At 31.9% G+C, this 21,347-nt stretch overlaps 1 long non-coding RNA gene across 1 annotated transcript; it reads left to right on the top strand.

Moving 5' to 3' along the window:
• Nucleotides 1-16,515: 16,515 nt before the first annotated feature.
• LOC148790824 (uncharacterized) lies at nucleotides 16,516-21,346 on the top strand. The gene is made up of 3 exons (XR_016077818.1): nucleotides 16,516-17,059; nucleotides 17,160-19,339; nucleotides 19,457-21,346. It is a non-coding gene; the product is annotated as an uncharacterized LOC148790824 (long non-coding RNA).
• The last annotated feature ends 1 nt before the right edge of the window (nucleotide 21,347 follows it).

Raw genomic sequence — 21,347 nt, 5'->3', positions numbered from 1 at the left:
ATTTATATTTATTAGCATATTCGTAGCTATATCATGTGTGTAACAGATTCGTTACGCTATGTTGGATTGGATTCATTTGTATATCCGGAGAGGTTTCGTTGAAAGTGAGCACTCTAAAATTATTAGCATCTAGTTACAGTATTGTTGAGTTTTATTTTACACCCTCCTTGTCTTCTAACAACCATATAAAGAGGCTTCATTATTCAAATCCATAAGTATTTAAACCACTTATAATCACTCAAACCCAAGGGTTCTCCAAAACCAAAGCTATCAAATTATCATCTGCAACCTATAAGCTATAATCATTCCCAAAATCTTAAAAGAACAATCCTAATCGAATCCATCACAACAGAGCCCATACGAAACCAAACGTGGCCAATACAAATTAGAACCAACAAAACAACACAATGTTAGAAGCTATAAGCTATGCGTCTAGTGGGGATTAGTTCGAATCTGCTACACATTATGGATTTGAATAATGAAGCCTCTTTATATGGTTGTTAGAAGACAAGGAGGGTTTGTTTGAAAGAAGGAATTTTATGCGTCCAGTGGGGATTAGTTTCTCTCATTTTCTCACCTAATTACTTATATAGTTATGCTATTAAGTTAAAATATATTTACTGAACTTACTAAGTTATTTTAGTTTATAATCAAATTATCTCTCTCTCTCTCTCTCTCTCTCTCCCTCCCGAGTTACATATTTAGGGTTGTCAATGGATTGGGTTTAGATCTAGATAGTTTGGATATTTATTCATTTTTCCAAAAGTTAGTAAATTATTATCCATAGGTTTTATTTATTTATGTAACTAAAATATTCATCTAATTAATGATTTAATTTATGAACAACGGATTAGTTCTGGTGTAGAATAGGCTGTACATGTCTTGTCCCAATAATAACTGAAAATTTATTTATTTATTTTACTAAATTAAATTATTCATTTATTTGTTTTAATATATTAAATAAATTATTCCATAAAGTTTTATTTATTTAATTCAACCTGTGACCACTATTTACGGTTGTCAATGATGCAAGTTTGGTTGGGGATAGCTTGGACTAGTCTTGCACCAATCAAAAGTGAATATTTATTTATATTTTTTTGTTAATGTTAATTATTGATTTATCTATTTTATAAAATTAAGTAAATTATTATCCATAGATTTCTATTTACTTAATTTATTGAATTCTTTAATTAACTAATTAATTAATTATTTTCCTAACAAATTATTTTTCTCTCTCTCTCCCGTAGTTTATTTTTAGGGTAATTAATATGTTTAGTGAGGTGTGGGATAGGATGTACCTGTCCTATCCCAATAATAAATGTAATTTTATTTATTTATTTTTCTAAACCAAATTAATCATTAATTATTTTACAAAATTAACTAAATTGGTATCCATAGGTTCCTATTTATTTAATTTATTAAATTATTCAAGTAGTTAATAATCTATAGATTCCCCCCCAACTCGAGCAAAATTTTTAGGTTTATAAATTGGATAGGTATCGGTTGGGATTAAACCTTTTCATTAGTTGGGCCATGTCTGGTTTGGGCTTTGCCTTTATTTCAACAGAACTTATTAAGGCCCAAGTCTAAGCCAAGGCCAACCATCAAAACTAGATTTTGAGCCTGTGCCCAACCATCATATAAAGCTCGGATTGCGATAATGAATTTTTTGTTCTTTGTCTCTTTCTCATTTTCTAGAAATCTCTGTTCCATATTTGTTGCTAACATGTAACAATTTACAATGATGCCATTAATAAAGAGCTTACTACTCTCTCTTTTTCTTGCCTAATTATTTATATACTTATTTTAAAAAGTTAAAAGATTTTATTGATTTAATTTACTAGATTATTTAATTATATCCCTCTCTATCTTACTGCTCAGTGTCCAATATTTAAGGGTTGTCAACAGGTGGGGATTGGTCTAGGTAGCTTGGATATTTATTTATTTTATTAAATTAAAATTTTCAATTATATATTTTACAAAATTAAGAAAATTATTATCCATAGATTTCTATTTATTTAATTAACTAATTGACTTCATTAATTAATAATTTATTAACAAGTTATGAAGGTTGGGATTAAACTTATTCACAGGTAGTGCCAAGTTTGGGTTGGACTTTGTCTTTATTCAATACAATATATTGAAGCCCAACTTTAAGCCCGACCAACCACTAGATCTATCTCTTGAGTCGAGCCCGGTGAGGAAAGTGTTATTGTTTATTACTCTCTTATTTCCTCACCAATTTATTTATATATTTAATTTAGTAAGTTAAAAAATTTTATTTATTTAATTTTATCAAAAAACTATTTTAGTATATCTCTCCCTCCCCCGAGTCTAATATTTTGGGTTATCAATGGGCCGGGCTTGGTTTTAGATAGATTGGATATTTATTTATTATTTTACTAAATGAATTGAGTCATTATATATAGACTTTATTATTTAGTTTAATAAATTAATAAATAATTTAATTTTCTCTCTCTGGATCCTTATTTTTTGGGTTATCAACGAGTTAGGTCTAGTGTGGTATAGCATGTACCTGTCCCATCCCAATAATTAATGAAATTTTATTTATTTATTTATTTTACTAAACTAAATTATTCGTTTATATATTTAAATACATTAGATAAACTATATTATGTATAAATTTTTATTTATTTGATTCAACCCGACACCCAATAATAAATGAGTATTTAGTTATTTTATTAAATTAAATCATTGATTTGTTTATTTTACAAAATTAAGTAAAATATTATCCATAGGTTTCTATTTTTTAATTTACAAAATTATTCAAGTAATTAATAATTTATTTAACTATTTAGTTATTTCAATCCCTCTCCCTAAGCCTAATATTTAGGGCTATTAGTAGGTTAGGTCTCAGCTTGGATTAAAATTATTAACGGGATTAATAGAACATATTTATGCGCAAGTCTGATTCCAGGTTGAACTTCAGGCCTACATCTTGAGCATGAGCCTAAAGTTCATATAGAGCCCGAATCATGGTGAAGAAATTCATTGTTCCTCTCATTTTCTCACCTAATTACTTTTATAGTTATGCCATTAAGTTAAAAAATATTTACTAAACTTACTAAATTATTTTAGTTTATAAACAAATTATTTCTCTCTCTCTCTCTCTCTCTCTCTCTCTCTCTCTCCCTCCTGAGTTACATATTTAGGGTTGTCAATGGATTGGGTTTAGATCTACATAGTTTGGATATTTATTTATTTTTCCAAAAGTTAGTAAATTATTATCCATAGATTTTATTTATTTACGTAACTAAATTGCTCATCTAATTAATGATTTAATTTATGAACAACAGATTAGTTCTGGTGTCGAATAGGCTGTACATGTCTTGTCCCAATAATAACTGAAAATTTATTTATTTATTTTACTAAATTAAATTATTCATTTATTTGTTTTAATATATTAAATAAATTATTCTCCATAAAGTTTTATTTATTTAATTCAACCTGTGACCAATATTTACGGTTGTCAATGATGCAAGTTTGGTTGGGGATAGCTTGGACTAGTCTTGCACCAATCACAAGTGAATATTTATTTATATTTTTTTGTTAAAGTTAATTATTGATTTATCTATTTTATAAAATTAAGTAAATTATTATCCATAGATTTCTATTTACTTAATTTATTGAATTCTTTAATTAATTAATTAATTAATTATTTTCCTAACAAATTAATTTTCTCTCTCTCTCTCTCCCGGAGACTACTTTTAGGGTAACTAATATGTTTAGTGAGGTGTGGGATAGGATGTACATGTCCCGTCCCAATAATAAATGTAATTTTATTTATTTATTTTACTAAACCAAATTAATCATTAGTTATTTTATAAAATTAACTAAATTGGTATCCATAGGTTCCTATTTATTTAATTTATTATATTATTCAAGTAGTTAATAATCCATAGATTCCCCCCCAACCCGAGCAAAATATTTAGGTTTATAAATTGGATAGGTATCGGTTGGGGTTAAACCTTTTCATTGGTTGGGCCACATCTGGTTTGGGCTTTGCCTAATATTTAGGGCTATCAAAAGGTTAGGTCTCAGTTGGGATTAAACCGGTTCACGATCCGTGCCAGGTTCAAGTCTTTCTTTGCCTTCATATCAGTAAAACATATTCAAGCCCAAGTCTGAGCCTGGGCCGGCAATCAAGCCTAGACCTTAAGCTTGAGGCCAACCCTCATATAAAGCCCAAAGCACGACTTGGAAATTTTAATTCTTTGTTTCTCATTTTATTGCATAATTATTTATATATTTATTTTATTAAGTTAAATAATTTTATTTATTTATTTTTATTAAAAAATTGCTAAAAAGCCCTCTTCCATAGATCTTGCTAAATATCTAATTATTTGTAATGATGCCATTAATAAACATCTATTATTTTATTAAGTTAAAAAAATTATTTATCTAATTTAAAGCTCAGATTATTATTTTGAGCGTGCCTGATCATATAAAGCTCGGATTGCGATAAGGAAATTTTTATTCTTTGTTTCTCTCTCATTTCCTAGAAATCTCTCTTCCATATTTGTTGCTAACATGTAACTATTTACAATGATGTCATTAATGAAGAGCTAATTATTCTCTCTTATATTCTTGCCTATTTATTTATATACTTATTTTAAAAAGTTAAAAGACTTTGTTGATTTAATTTACTAGATTATTTAATTATTTCCCTCTCTTTATTACCGTTCTGTGTCCAACATTTAAAGGTTGTCAATGGGTGGGGTTTGTTCTACGTAGTTTGGATATTTTATTTATTTTATTAAATTAAATTATTCATTTATATATTTTACAAATATATGTAAATTATTATCCATATATTTCTATTTATTTAATTTACTAATTTATTTCATTAATTAATAATTTATGAACAGTTTAGGGTCTGAGTTGGGATTAAACCTATTCACAGGTAGTGCCATGTTCGGGAAGGGCTTTGTCTTTATATCAAAAGAATACATTGCAGCCCAACTTCAAGCCTAACCCAACCATCAGGTCTATCTCTTGAGTCAAGCCTAGCGAGGAAATTGTTATTCTTTAGTACTCTCTCATTTCCTCACCAATTAATTTATATATTTAATTTAGTAAGTTAAAAATTCTATTTATTTAATTTTATCAACATATTATATCCCTCTATCTCCCCCTCCCTCTCCCTGAGTCCAATATTTTGGGTTGGTTTTAGATAGTTTGGATATTTACTTATTTACTTATTTATTATTTTACTATATTAATTAAATCTTTATCTACAGATTTTATTATTTAGCTTAATAAATTATATAATTAATGAATAAATTATATTATTAACAAATTATTTCTCTCTCTCACTCTCTCTGGATCCTTATTTTTTGGGCTATCAACGAGTTAGGTCTAGAGTGGGATATGTACCTATCCCGTCTCAATAATAAATGACATTTTATTTATTTATTTATTTTACTAAACCAAATTATTCATTTATATATTTTAATACATTAGATAAACTATTATGTATAAATTTTTTTTTATTTGATTCATCCCAACACCCATAAATAAATATTTAGTTATTTTATTAAATTAAATCATTGATTTATTTATTTTACAAAATTAAGTAAAATATTATCCATATATTTCTATTTTTTAATTTACTAAATTATTCAAGTAGTTAATAATTTATTTAAAAATTAAGTTATTTCAATCTCTCTCCCCGAGCCTAATATTTAGGGCTATTAGTAGGTTATGTCTCATTTGGGATTAAAATTATTAATGGGTTCGACCAGGTTTGGATTGGGATTTGTGTTTATATCAATAGAATATATTTAAGCCCAAGTCTGAGTTTGGGTCGGCCTTCGGGCCTAGATCTTGAGCATGAGCCCGACGTTCACATAACGGTGAGAAAATTCTTTGTTTCTCTCTCATTTTCTTACCCAATTATTTAAATAGTTATGTATTAAGTTAAAAAAGTTATTTATTGAATTTACTAAATTGTTTACTCTATAAACAAGTTATTTCTCTCTCTCTCTCCCTCCTCGAGTTAAATATTTAGGGTTGTCAACGGATTAGGTTTAGATCTAGATAAGTTGGATATTTATTTATTTTACCAAACGTTAGTATATCATTATCCATAGATTTTATTTTTTTTACTTAACTAAATTATTCAATTAATTAATGATTTAATTTATGAACAAAGTATTTTTCTTTCTCTCTCCCTTTTTAAGTCTATCAATGGATTAGTTATGTTGTCGGATAGGCTATAAATGCCTTGTCCCAATAATAACTGAAATTTTATTTATTTACTTTACTAAATTAAATTAGTCATTTGTTTGTTTTAATAGATGAAATAAATTATTCTCCATAAATTTTTATTTATTTAATTCAACCCATGACCAATATTTATTTAATTCAACCCATGACCAATATTTAACTAATAAGTTATTCTCTCTCTCTCTCTCTCTCTCTCTCTCTCTCTCTCTCTCTCTCTCTCTCCCCGAGCCTAATATTTAGGGCTATCAAAAGGTTAGGTCTCAGTTGGGATTAAACCAGTTCACAGTCCGTGCCAGGTTCAAGTCAAAACATATTCAAGCCCAAGTCTGAGCCTGGGCTGGCCATCAAGCCTAGACCTTAAGCTTGAGGCCGACCCTCATATAAAGCCTAAAGCACGACTAGGAAATTTTAATTCTTTGTTTCTCATTTTATTGCATAATTATTTATATATTTTATATTATTAAGTTAAATAATTTTATTTATTTAAAAAATTGCTAAAAATCCCTCTTCCATAATTGTTGCTAAATATCTAATTATTTGTAATGATGCCATTAATAAACATCTATTATTTTATTAAGTTAAAAAAATTATTTATCTAATTTAGGCCAAGTTCAAGCTGGGATTTGTCTTTATATCAAAAGGATAGGGGTGGAGGTAGGGGGGACCCAGGGGAGCCATGCCCCCCCCCCCCCCTATGGCCCAAAAATCCCCACTATTCCATGTAAATTTCCTAGGAGTGCAACTTTTCCGTGTTAGGGTTGGGATTTTGTCAAAATTTCAATTGGCCCAACCTGAAGTCTGAGCCCAAAACAGTGTAAACTGTTAACTCGGGACAACCCGAATTGCACCCCTAAATTTTCCCCTCCCCCACTCTCCACCCCAATGGGGTGTCCCCCCTTTAACCATCCATATTTATTCCCCCCAGACCCCCAAATTCCAACTTAGTTTTAGGCCCCTTCATGAAAATTTTCTAGCTCTACCCCTGCAAAAGAACATATTCAAGCCCAAGTACGAGACCAGCCCAACCATTGGCCCTAAATATTGAGTCGAGCCTGCCCAAGGAGATTATTATTCTTGTTGGTGATGATGGAATCAGATTACCAGGTAATGCTTTTGACTCTCAATTTTATTTTGATAGGCAAGTACTCTCTTTCTTTGTAATCTGAGTTGGTTCAGATTGATGTGCTTTGCCTAAATTTAATAAATCTGTTATATTACCTTTTTTAGCCTTTTTTTCCTAATTAGACAAAGAACTGTTGTTGGTTGTATTTTGCAACAATTAATAGACGTTTGAGATAGTTTTAGGGACTTGTTAGATGCTTGAATATCGTGTTTTCTTTTTTCCTTTTGAATTTTTGTTCATTCGCGCAATCTCTCTCTCTTCCCGTCCTGGGCAGATTTTTAACTTTCTAGCTCCCTTTTGAGTATAAATTAGTATATCCAATTTTCTCACCGGTGCTTCTTAATTTTCATTGGTCATTTAATTGTTCAGAAGGAAAAGGTTTGCGATTTGCCAACAATCATGAATTTTTAGCAATAATGACCCTGTCCAAAACTTTATTCACATCTTTCTAACAAATCAATGTTGGACACATTACTCTAACTCCTCAAAAAATTACCAATTGAAACATAAATATTTTCTATTGAGTTTTTGGATGAGATTGAATGCAATTAGTTATTAATTGGAGATATGCTCAGCTTGGTTGTTAGCCTGTAAAAGACCAAGAAAATGCAATCTGTCATGAATTTGTGACCACATGCTGGTGTTGACGAAGTACTAGAATTTTAATCCATACCAACACCAACAAAGAACATTTGAAAGTTAACCACATGCTTTGAAATGGATTTGTTCTTGTTTAATGTTGTGTGAATATCTTATTGTCAATATGGGTTGCTTTTCTTGTCAATATGGGCACTCAATCTATTGTTGCAAGGGTAAATATCTTCTAATGCTGTTAATATTATTTGATTACTTTAAATGAATTTATTTCGTTTAAGACTCATCTTTATAATGAAACATCAGGGGTAGGGGTATGCATTGCTTTTCTTATCAATATGGGTGCCCAATCTGTTGCAAGTGTGAATTTTGATAGCAGTTCATATACTTTACCCATATGATCTGCAAGCATATTTCTAGATTGCAAGAATGTGGTGTATCTTTATTATAAAAATTTGATTCAACAACTTAAGGTTGTTTGTACTCACTAGATGATTTTACTAATGAAATAGATTTGTAATAACCAATTACATGGACGTCATAGATACCACGGATATTTCTTTATTTTTTATTTTACTTAATTAACTAAATTACTATCTACAGATTTTATTCATTTTGTTTAATAAATTATTCAATTAATTAATAATTTTGTTCACTAACAAATTATTTTGGGCTATCAACATAGGTCTAGAGTGGGATGGCATGTACCTGTCCCATCCCAATAATAAATGAAAACTTATTTATTTATTTATTTTACTAAACTAAATTATTCATTTATATATTTAAATACATTAGATAAACTATTATGTATAAATTTTTATTTATTTGATTCAACCCGACACCCAATAATAAATGAGTATTTAGTTATTTTATTAAATTAAATTGTTGATTTGTTTATTTTAAAAAATTAAGTAAAATATTATCTATAGATTTCTATTTTTTAATTTACTAAATTATTTAAGTAATTAATAATTTATTTAACTATTTAGTTATTTCAATCTATCTCCCCAAGCCTAATATTTAGGGCTATTAGTAGGTTAGGTCTCAGCTTGGATTAAAATTATTAACGGGATCAATAGAACATATTTCTGCGCAAGTCTGAGTCCAAGTTGAACTTCGGGCCTACATCTTGAGCATGAGCCTGAAGTTCATATAGAGCTCGAATCATGGTGAGGAAATTCTTTGTTTCTCTCATTTTCTCACCTAATTACTTATATAGTTATGCTATTAAGTTAAAAAATCTTTACTGAACTTACTAAATTATTTTAGTTTATAAACAAACTATTTCTCTCTCTCTCTCTCCCTCCTGAGTTACATATTTAGGGTTGTGAATGGATTGGGTTTAGATCTAGATAGTTTGGATATTTATTTATTTTTCCAAAAGTTAGTAAATTATTATCCATAGATTTTATTTATTTACGTAACTAAATTATTCATCTAATTAATGATTTAATTTATGAACAATGGATTAGTTCTGGTGTTGAATAGGCTGTACATGTCTTGTCCCAATAATAACTGAAATTTATTTATTTATTTTATTTTATTAAATTATTCATTTATTTGTTTTAATATATTAAATAAATTATTCTCCATAAAGTTTTATTTGTTTAATTCAACCTGTGACCAATATTTACGGTTGTCAAAGATGCAAGTTTGGTTGGGGATAGCTTGGACTAGTCTTGCACCAATCACAAGTGAATATTTATTTATATTTTTTGTTAAAGTTAATTATTGATTTATCTATTTTATAAAATTAAGTAAATTATTATCCATTGATTTCTATTTAGTTAATTTATTGAATTATTTAATTAACTAATTAATTAATTATTTTCCTAACAAATTATTTTTCTCTCTCTCTCCCAAAGACTATTTTTAGGGTAATTAATATGTTTAGTGAGGTGTGGGATAGGATGTACCCGCCCCGCCCCAATAATAAATATAATTTTATTTATTTATTTTACTAAACCAAATTAATCATTAATTATTTTACAAAATTAACTAAATTTTTATCCATAGGTTCCTATTTATTTAATTTATTAAATTATTCAAGTAGTTAATAATCCATAGATTCCCCCCCAACCCAAGCAAAATATTTAGGTTTATAAATTGGATAGGTATCGGTTGGGGTTAAACCTTTTCATTGGTTGGGCCACGTCTGGTTTGGGCTTTTCCTTTATATCAACAAAACTTATTAAGGCCCAAGTTTAAGCCTACGCCAACCATCAAGCCTAAATTTTGAGCTTGTGCCCGACCATCATATAAAGCTCAGATTGTGATAAGGAAATTTTTGTTCTTTGTCTCTTTCTCATTTTCTAGAAATCTCTCTTCCATATTTGTTGCTAACATGTAACTATTTACAATGATGCGATTAATAAAGAGCTAACTACTCTCTCTTTTTCTTGCCTAATTATTTATATACTTATTTTAAAAAGTTAAAAGATTTTATTGATTTAATTTACTAGATTATTTAATTATATCCCTCTCTATCTTACTGCTCGGTGTCTAATATTTAAGGGTTGTCAACAACTGGGGATTGGTCTAGGTAGCTTGGATATTTATTTATTTTATTAAATTAAATTATTCAATTATATATTTTACAAAATTAAGAAAGTTATTATCCATAGATTTCTATTTATTTAATTAACTAATTGACTTCATTAATTAATAATTTATTAACAAGTTAAGGAGGTTGGGATTAAACTTGTTCACAGGCAGTGCCAAGTTTGGGTTGGACTTTGTCTTTATTCAATAGAATATATTGAAACCCAACTTTAAGCCCAAGCCAACCATTAGACCTATCTCTTGAGTCGAGCCCGGCGAGGAAAGTGTTATTGTTTATTACTCTCTTATTTCCTCACCAATTTATTTATATATTTAATTTAGTAAGTTAAAATTTTTTATTTATTTAATTTTCTAAACGATTTAATTTTATCAAAAAATTATTTCACTATATCTCTCCCTCCCCGAGTCTAATATTTTGGGTTATCAATGGGTCGGGCTTGGTTTTAGATAGATTGGATATTTATTTATAATTTTACTAAATGAATTGAGTCATTCTATATAGATTTTATTATTTAGTTTATTAAATTAATTAATAATTTATTTTTCTCTTTCTCTGGATCCTTATTTTTTGGGTTATCAACGAGTTAGGTCTAGTGTGGTGTAGCATGTACCTGTCCCGTCACAATAATTTATAAAATTTTATTTATTTATTTATTTTACTAAACCAAATTATTTGTTTATATATTTAAATACATTAGATAACTATTATGTATAAATTGTTATTTATTTGATTCAACCCGACACACAATAATAAATAAGTATTTAGTTATTTTATTAAATTAAATTGTTGATTTGTTTATTTTACAAAATTATGTAAAATATTATCCATAGATTTCTATTTTTTAATTTACTAAATTATTCAAGTAATTAATAATTTATTTAACTATTTAGTTATTTCAATCTCTCTCCCTAAGCCTAATATTTAGGGCTATTAGTAGGTTAGGTCTTAGCTTGGATTAAAATTATTAACGGGATCAATAGAACATATTTATGCCCAAGTCTGAGTCTAGGTTGAAATTCGGGCCTACATCTTGAGCATGAACCTGAAGTTCATATAGAGCTTGAATCATGGTGAGGAAATTCTTTGTTTCTCTCATTTTCTCACCTAATTACTTATATAGTTATGCTATTAAGTTAAAAAATATTTACTGAACTTACTAAATTATTTTAGTTTATAAACAAGTTATTTCTCTCTCTCTCTCTCTCTCTCTCTCTATCTCTATCTCTCTCTCTCCCTCTTGAGTTACATATTTAGGATTGTCAATGTATTGGGTTTAGATCTTGATAGTTTGGATATTTATTTATTTTTCCAAAAGTTAGTAAATTATTATCCATAGATTTTATTTATTTATGTAACTAAATTATTCATCTAATTAATGATTTAATTTATGAACAACGGATTAGTTCTGGTGTCGTGTACATGTCTTGTCCCAATAATAACTGAAAATTTATTTATTTATTTTACTAAATTAAATTATTCATTTATTTGTTTTAATATATTAAATAAATCATTCTCCATAATGTTTTATTTATTTAATTCAACATGTGACCAATATTTACGGTTGTCAATGATGCAAGTTTGGTTGGGGATAGCTTGGACTAGTCTTGCACCAATCACAAGTGAATATTTATTTATAATTTTTTGTTAAAGTTAATTATTGATTTATCTATTTTATAAAATTAAGTAAATTATTATCCATTGATTTCTATTTACTTAATTTATTGAATTTTTAATTAACTAATTAATTAATTATTTTCCTAACAAATTATTTCTCTCTCTCTCTCTCTCCTGGAGACTATTTTTAGGGTAATTAATATGTTTAGTGAGGTGTGGGATAGGATGTACTTGTCTCATCCCAATAATAAATGTAATTTTATTATTTTAAAGTAGTATATATTATTTTATGGAAAATGTTTGCAAAAGGTTTTAACCTCGGAATCCATCTGAGTTGAGAGTGTGACACTATACCTTGATTTTCCTGTTCCATCAACCTCAAATGTGGATTCGTCATGATTGAGGACCGGAGAAAAAAAATCTACCAATGTTTTAAAATAGGATAAAAGGTAATGTTTTAAAAACCGACCCGAAGACTAAAACGTTTTTGCCTTTGGGTCATAGGTAGGTTTCGAGTGTCTAGGTCCAACGGGTCAGACAGTGCCACGTCAACATGGTCTGACATGTTGACTATGCATCTAGTCTGATATGTAGGTATGTATATGTATGCATATATATATATATATATATATATATATAATATTTTTTCCAACTTCATTCGAAGAATTTCTTTTTGTTTTACTATCTTTATTCTAGTGGTGGTGGGGGATGTGTTGTGATTTTACATATGCAAGTTCGCATTTGCAACTTGAAAATCTAAGTTCTGATATGCGTAGATAACCTAAACAAGTTAATGGCACTTATGATTTGTTTAGTATTATGCATCTAGTCTTAGTGTTTTATGATAATCTCAATTTGTTCCCCTTTTCAAGGGTTGTGTTTTACTTAAAGTTCGTCTTCCAAACTTCATGCCTAAAGGGTTGAAATCTATAAAATTAAACTGAGTGATCAAAAAGCTTGGTTTCAAAGTTGTTTTCACCTTTTCCTAAAAAAAAAAAACTGAGTGATCAAACAACTCTTTTTTTGGGTATGCAATGGTTAATGAATTGGATGGTGAAAATTTTGGAATTGACCCTTGAAACTAGAAAGACAAAGTCTTGATATAAATGGTTACAGATTTGTGGTCAAGATTGTATGTTGCAAACAACAACATTGTTGCATGAAGCTTAGTATCCTCTAACTAGAGGTGTAAATCGGGTCATGTTGGGCCAGCATGGCACTGTCCGCATGTAGACCGCACAAAGAGCAGATTGTGTCATGCTGGCCTGTGGGCCAAGCCGGACCGTGCTTCCCTCCCTTGGGATAATTTGTGGGGTTAGCCCGACACAACGCACAACTCGAGCCCGTGCAGGTTTGGGACAAGCGAGCTACAAGTCGTACCGATTGGGAATATGGGTCGGGCTTTGCGCTTGGGCCGAATCGGGCCAGAAAGGCCCATACTGATTTTTCTTGTTGTCATTTTGACATTTTATTTTGTTTTTTTAATTTTTTTGCTAAGTAAAACTAAAATACTTAACTTTCATTTGGGAACAAATTGAAAAAAGCAAAAAATCTAACAAAGAAATAAAAAAAATTCTTTACCAAAATACAAAATGGATAACAAATTGTAAAAAAATAGGAATTTTATTTCATTTAAAATATAAAAATTATAAATTGAAAATAAAAAATTACATTGTTGAAAAAATAACAAATAATTTAAATAAAATTGAAAAAATGACTCTATCTCCATGACTTTAATCATGTGCTCCATCAAGTGTAGTAGTGTCATGACCTCCTTTGTCTTGTAATTTATCCTTAACATCTAACAAATAATCTTTGAAGTGGATGTCTTTTTCTTGTTTCTCATAGAAGAGCAAATGTCTATCCAAGTGCCTAATGCTACCCTTGCTACTAAAGTTAAAGCCAATCCTACATTTTTGGCAAATGGCTCTTTTTCTCTTCCCCTCAACTTCATCTATTTTAAATATTTTCTAAATTAGGCTAATGAACTTAAAGTTAGGGAATTAGTTTCAGGAGGAGGAGCCAACCATTTTTTTTTTTAATTCTAAAAAATAAAAATTTATTTAATTGCAATTACTTGCATGATTAGATTACCAGTTTAGAATCTCAACTTGATTTTAACAGTTGAAGCCTCAAAGCCTCCTAAATTGCTAAGTGTATGACAGTATGCGATTGTATGAGATGAGATGAGAGTATGAGAATTGAGAAAAGAATTGCTAAATTGGTGTGGTGAGAATAGTGGAGGATAGGGTTATTTATAGGAATTGAAAATAATTCAATTGCCTAAAATACCCTAAATACTAGTAGTTTTTTAGTTGTTGAGAGGGGTATTTTGGTTATTGTAAAATATCTATCACTTTACCCAAATGCCCCAAATGTCTCAAACTAGTTGATATATAATTATAGGATATAGTTATTGAAGGGGCATTATTGTCCCAAACTAGCTATTTATAGGCTTATAGTTGTTGATTGAGGTGGTATGTCTATAAAAGCCCCTTGAAAAAAAGTTGAAACTAGCTGTTTGGGGGGGGGGGGGGGGTCCCCCAAGGGCCCCAACGGCTAGTTTCTCGAATGGGATACACTCGATCCATTGCGGGCTTGTAGGTTGTGCTACATGTTGGGCTGTGTCGTGCAGGCCTATGGACCTGAAACCCCCAACCCAGCATGATCCACATGATTGTGTTGTGCCCAGCACGGCCCGTGTGCAGGTCTGGTCCAAAATCTTGTTATGGCCCAGAACAATTCGATTTACACCTCTAATCCTCTCCCTTGGAAAGCGGGGTGTTCAAATTTGGATCAAAAACCGAAAACCGAACTGAACCAAGCTGAATAAGCTAATTCAGGTATTGGTTTGGTTCGGTTTTTGATGTGTTAAAAATTTAATAAAATCAAACAGAAAACCAAACTACTATACTATATAAAATTGTATATTATATAATTAATTATTTATATTAATTGTATTATGTTTCACTAATTTATGGAAAAATTCTCGATTACTACCTTGTAGTCCTAGTGTCATTTTACTCCCCAAACATTAAAACACGATAATTTGGTACCCAAACTTTCAAAACATGCCAATCCAGTACCTACCATTAACCATACGTTTAGTGGCATTTAAAAAGACACAAATGCCCTTCATGTGTCATCTAATTCTCTTTATCAACCATCCAAATGTTGATAAAATAATGAACAGTGCCAAATCCTTGCCTCTTCTATTCAAGAAAGTTGGAGTCACTATAATGCCCACTAAGACATGACCCCAGCTTTCATGAATAGAAGAGACAATGATTTGAGACTATTCATTTTTTGTCAACGTTTGGATGGTTGCTAAAGACAATTAGATGACACTCAAAGGGTGTTTATGTCTTTTTAAATGCCACTTAACGACTGTTTAATGGGCTGGTTAACGACAAGTATTGGATTGACACATTTTGAAAGTTCAGGTATTGAGTTGTCACATTTTAAAGTTTGGGGACCAAAGTGACACTAGGCCCAAAGTATACGGTACTAATTAGGAATTTTCCCTTAATTTAATTATTGTTTTATATATTACTCTTTTTTTTAAATCTCCCTTTAGGCATTGAGCCCAATCGGAATTTTTGTTAGTATCAATACTAAATAAAAACACTAATTTAAATTAATTACTACTTTACTAATTAGTGTTTAGTAATTAATAGTAACTAGTAAGTGGGAAACACAAAAGACAACACATTGGAGTGCCCGAGTTGGGTTAGGAGTCAAACTATCAAAGAGTAATTACTAATTAGTATTTACTAATTACTAACTCTTGTTTGATTTTTCCCTTTTTCTACTAACTCAGTCATTTTATTTTTTAAATACGGTATGGATTGGTTCAGTTTAAACCCTGTTTCGTTCGGTTCAATTGAGGGATATGACCAAACTAAATAGTGGGTTAGGTCATCAGTTTGAACCGAACCAAACCGAATGTACACCCCTACTTGTCATATAAATTAAACAGTTATGTAAGGGACACTTTCGTCATATTCTGAATTCTCAAATCATACCTTGTATTATGATAGAGTCCCTCTTATGTTCGGACATTCTCAGAATTCCCTCTCACCACTCTGTTCCACAGTCCAACGCGCCGGTGTGTGGTGAGTGGCCAACGGGATGCTCGGGTTGGGGCTCGAAGAAGATGAGGACAAGAGATGGGGAGGGGAGAGTTCGAATGACCTTAAAACTTTTGAAAGAAGCCCTGTTTTTGAATTTTGTCTTTTTGCGGGTGGTTAAACCGGGTTTGTTCAGCTAACGGCTGAACACCCGCTAATATTAGTATTTTTGTCGAAATGCCAATGTGGCCCACGAGTGCATAAAACGTGGACTCTCACAATCCGGACTTCGGTCCCAACTTTACACTATCTCGGATTCGGACTTCCGGCCAGGCCCATTAGAATTTTGACAAAACCCAAGCCCGAGCCCGGCCAATGAACAGGCTTCGGACGTTCTGAAAATTCCCTCTCCCCACTCCGTTCTCTTTTTCTGTCTGGCTGCTTATTCCCTTTTTGATCTGTCTGGCTACTTTGGATGGAGGTGAAGGACACGGTAATTCCCGAAGGCCACCACCGCTCGATGACTAATTCTGTTAGAATTTTAAATATACCGTTGTAAGAATCGTGGTATTTATTCTGCAATCTTTGATACGCTTTACCTTGTCATTTAAATTGATTTTGTAACGGTCTAAATCCTTATCAATCGACCTGAGAGCAAGAGATCATCGATTAATTTCTATATAAGAGTTGGTGTTTTCCATTCAGAGAAGAGCTCGATATCGTGCTTCTTAGAAAAGAGAAAACAGAGAACAAAACCACTCGATTTCCTCAGACTTACCTGCGAATGGCGATCCATGGCTCCAGAGCCAGTTCACTCAGGTGGAGCTTCGCAGCTTGAATTCCTATGTGAGTAATCCTCAAAACCCTAAAACCCAAGTAGCTTTCTTGTTTGTGGGTTTCTTCGATGTTTTGTCTATTTTCTTGATTTGGCGGCTGGTTTCTGCAGTTCCTCTCAATGAGGAGGGAGATCGGGCGAGTGACAACCGTTGGAGAGTCTTTGACTGAGGGAGATCGGGCGAGGGAGATCCCGCAGTTCCAGGACGTCGGAGCTGAAAACCGTTGGAGAGTCTTTGACTGAGGAAGAGAGGGCTGCGTGTTTGATCGAATCGTATCGGGACATGGACGAGGAGGTATAGGATTTTGAAGTCTTCCTTCGGGTGAGTATAAAAGATCATAGCGAATGATCTTTCTATGATATGTGTAAAGGTGTACTATGTGTAACTCTATTTTATGTTGGCCAGTAGATGCTTTGATTCCGAGACAGAGCTGTGTCGAGTAATGGGCATATAATCGTATTAGTATGTAATGCAGCAACTGTCACCAATAAGGAAATGTTCTCGGAAACCTTCTAGAGCACCAATAAGGAGTTATTTGATGCGAGCTGATGGTCATCTAGGTACTAGGAAAATGCCAAAAGCTATGAGTTGAGGTTGTGAAAACTGAGAAATGACCTGATGACTCGTGGTTTGGCAGAGGGACCTAGGATGGGCTGGAATTATGATATGATAAATGTAGCTGACCCAGTATAATTGGTAAATGTCTCTGTTGAACTGAATCAAGTTGAGTCCAGTTTTCAGAGAATTTGGCTTGTTGGATGATTGTTCTGGATTTGAAACATAGGGTACATGGTTTGTTTAAATGATCTATTTTAAAAATGCCTTCCTTTGTTTATATTTTGTTTGGTAGATCCTTTTGTGTTATATTCCTTTGTAATGGTTTGTCAACTTCTCAAGTACCTTTTATTGCTGTTTATATTAGTAGTAATGGTCTATTGACTTTTAAAATAAATAAATATAAAGACCATTCAATACCTGAATGGTCTATTAGATTTTATGGCTGTGATTTATGAGTCAAATGAAAATAATTTTTAAGTTTTTTTGGTGTTGCTTCTGGTTGTCCACATTTGTATCTCTATGCCAGCCTGATGATGCCTTTTGCACTTTACCTTTTCTTGTAGCACTTTAGAGGAGCTAAAAATCCATTATTTTCTGCAAGTAATTTGATGCAGTTTTGCACCAATTTCTCAAAACATTGCAATGCATCGTGTCAAGATAAATCTGAAACTTATTGGAAATGGTTTTAGGAGGTTCCTTTTTTTGTTCTCCATAACAAAGCAAAATTACTTTCTCCAATGTCAAATCCTGAAAATGGAAATGATAATTATATTTGCACCTGAAATTTGCAAATAGAACTCATTAGTATAAATGCCTTCTGTCTTACTATGTCATCTATAACATGCATAATCTTACCAAAGAGATTAGACTCATTTGCTTATATATTATATGTTGAGGCATGATTAAATTTGATCATGTCTAAGCAGTCATATAAAAAAAAATTTTGGTCTCAGTAGAGATGATTGGGCATCATTGCATTTTGTGATAAAAATTTTTAACAGAACTGAGCTAGTTGACTGAGGAATTGATATAGCTTTGTTGCCAGACACCCTGATCATATCCATCTTGAGACCCATTATTATTTTTTTCTGTTCCCCCATGCATGTATTCCTTATCTATCTTACCCAGCAGAGTTGGGAAGCTCATCAAGATTTTCAGAAAACATCCCACCCTTCTAAGTTCTAACCTTCTACCTATCGGAATATACACATTCCTTTTTCCTCCCTTACCAAAAAATTCCTGCCAGGGTTATAAATTGGCCTTTCTAGCAGGGTTTCTGTTCAACAACCTCCTACCTAAGGATGGATCCAGCCTATGGGGCATGTCTCTCCTCATCCATTCACACCATTGAGTGCCCCTGGAAAGTCTGCGGACACGATGCCCACCTGGCAATGTTAAACTCGGCTCCTTCCGCTTTGCAAGGAACCAGATAAGGGCCACCATGACTCTGTGAGGGTGTACTTTGTAAGCAACGGGTGGATAAGGCTTATCACCTTTGGACGTATTGGACATACACTTACTTTACTAAGCTCTCGGCTCTGATTCTCTGCCCACTAGCTCTGGTTCTCTTTGGCAGCTTGGTACTAACTTGCCTGTTAGAGTCCCCTTGCCTGGGTCATCCTCTCGGGCTCTTTGATGTGTTTGATCTTGTAGATACGACTTGATGACCTTAGTTCACATTGTTTGAGCTGTCATTGCCAGACTCAGCGCGATTTGGTCCTCATCACCTTGTGTATGTCTTTTTCTCTGATGTACATCTTCTCATGTACTACCTCTTTTAGTTAATCAAATATTTTGTTATCCTTTCTCAAAAATTAAAATAAAGTAACACCATTTGCTCTTTTTTAAGCTATCTGGATAGAGTGCTACAGCCAGATCTTTGACTCAAAAGCTTCCATCATAGAGGTTGTTATGCATAGGACTGAGTGATACCTGATCTGCTGGCAAAGGGACTCAGCAATTCCAGGGGTTACAGCTAAGCAATCCAGTGTAACTGGGATTCCATCTCTCTCTCTCTCTCTGATGCAAGCTGTCTTGTGTACATTCTGTTCTTTGTTTTGTTCATCTGAGTATATATCTCAATACTCCATTATAAATGAAGAGTTTCCCTGCTTTACAGCAATATAATCATATACCACTTAAAAAAATGCTTATCCTGAAGAAAGTCATTGGTAAAGAAACTCAAGTTGAAATGAGGGAAGTGTTGGGAGTGTTATATTTAGGAGGGGAGTTTTCTGAACAGTTGGAAGATGGGGAAATAAGAGAGCAGAAATCGGGGGAAGTTTTAGAAACAGAACACTATGTGAGGTTCAATTGAAAAGAATGGGGTGGGAGTTAATTATCAAAAAAAAAAAAGAATGGGGTAGGAGTTTAGTTGACACCGGTAACCATATTTGGAGTATGGTTTTTGGATAGAGGTCTGAGAGAATCCTTGTTTTTTCTTGTTTGTAATGGTTCTTATATTTGGGTCATAGTTTTCAAAGTGTGACATACCCATTATGTGTGCCATACCGCCATTAGTCTATGTAAGTTCTTATTTGATTAGTCATGATGGGGAGTTTAGGATGCTTGTTGGTTCTCTTGTCCTTTGTGGGTAATTCCTTACAACCTATTTTTGTGTCTTCATTTTGTTTTAATGAATTTTTCTTTACCATAAAAAATGCTTATTCTGTCCAAGATTCCAAGGAACTTATCCCATAGTTTTGGAGATGTATTAGATCAGATGCCTGTGAGCAGAAAATCTGAATGTCATGTAATTACGTCTCTTTCACACTTTTCCTACTACTCTCCCTCATTGAAAGATTGAGTCACTAGGGTCAGAAATATGATGGAGGGAAAGGTTTTAGCTTCAATTGAAATGAGATTTTCTCCATTTTGTAGCATGGAAAGATCCATGATGAACTTTAGAAGAAAGTAAAGGAGAATAAAGAGAGAAGAAAAGATTGGGAGTAAAGGGCCAATGGAAAGAACTACAAGATTGGTGATGGTCGTTCAAATGGCCTGGGAGAGCAGGGAACATAGAGCCAAGAAGACTAACTGGATGTGAATTCACACTCGCATCCAACTTTCTTTCCCTGATGTTGTTTGCCTTAGCCAAACTATGTGGTGAACATGTTTAGAACAATCAAGTGTTGAACAAGTCGAGATCAATGAAACATGGGGGACCCTCATGGACCAACTCCTGTAATGTTCAGGATCAGTGTCTCATCCACAGACTCCACCAGGTTGGTTTTTACCCAATAAAGAACTAATAGAGGACAAATATTCATATCTAAGCATTTATCTTTTTGTTGACTTCATCCTATGTGTCACATCATAGGTGTTAAGATTAATCAGATTTTATAACAGACATTGTCTAACACATGGTAACAGCATATGTTTGCCTTTCCAAAGCCTGTTATCTTAGATACAAAAATGACAACTCCCATTATCTACATGCTTTTATGATTGTTTTGATTGATATTTGAGAAAAATGATTGTGGATTTCGATTGAGTAATGAGTATCTCAGAGAAAAGGCAGCCATATTTTGAATTTTATTAAGTACCGGAAAGAGCAAGTTGTTTGTTTTGTTGGGCATCTACCCATGCACACAGCTGATGCAAATGCATAAAGATAATTTTCATATTTACCAAGTTCCCTAATTCAATTACAACATTTTCTGTTAAACTGCAAATATCTTGTGTGGAGTAAAAGTGTAGCTCCATTCATTTGCTTTAATAATGAAATCTCCATTGCTGAA

The sequence above is a fragment of the Nelumbo nucifera genome, chromosome 6 (assembly GCF_055504915.1).
Source record: "Nelumbo nucifera cultivar China Antique chromosome 6, China Antique-T2T, whole genome shotgun sequence".
Classification (NCBI taxonomy): Eukaryota; Viridiplantae; Streptophyta; class Magnoliopsida; order Proteales; family Nelumbonaceae; genus Nelumbo; species Nelumbo nucifera.
This window is presented reverse-complemented; position numbering and strand designations above follow the sequence as displayed.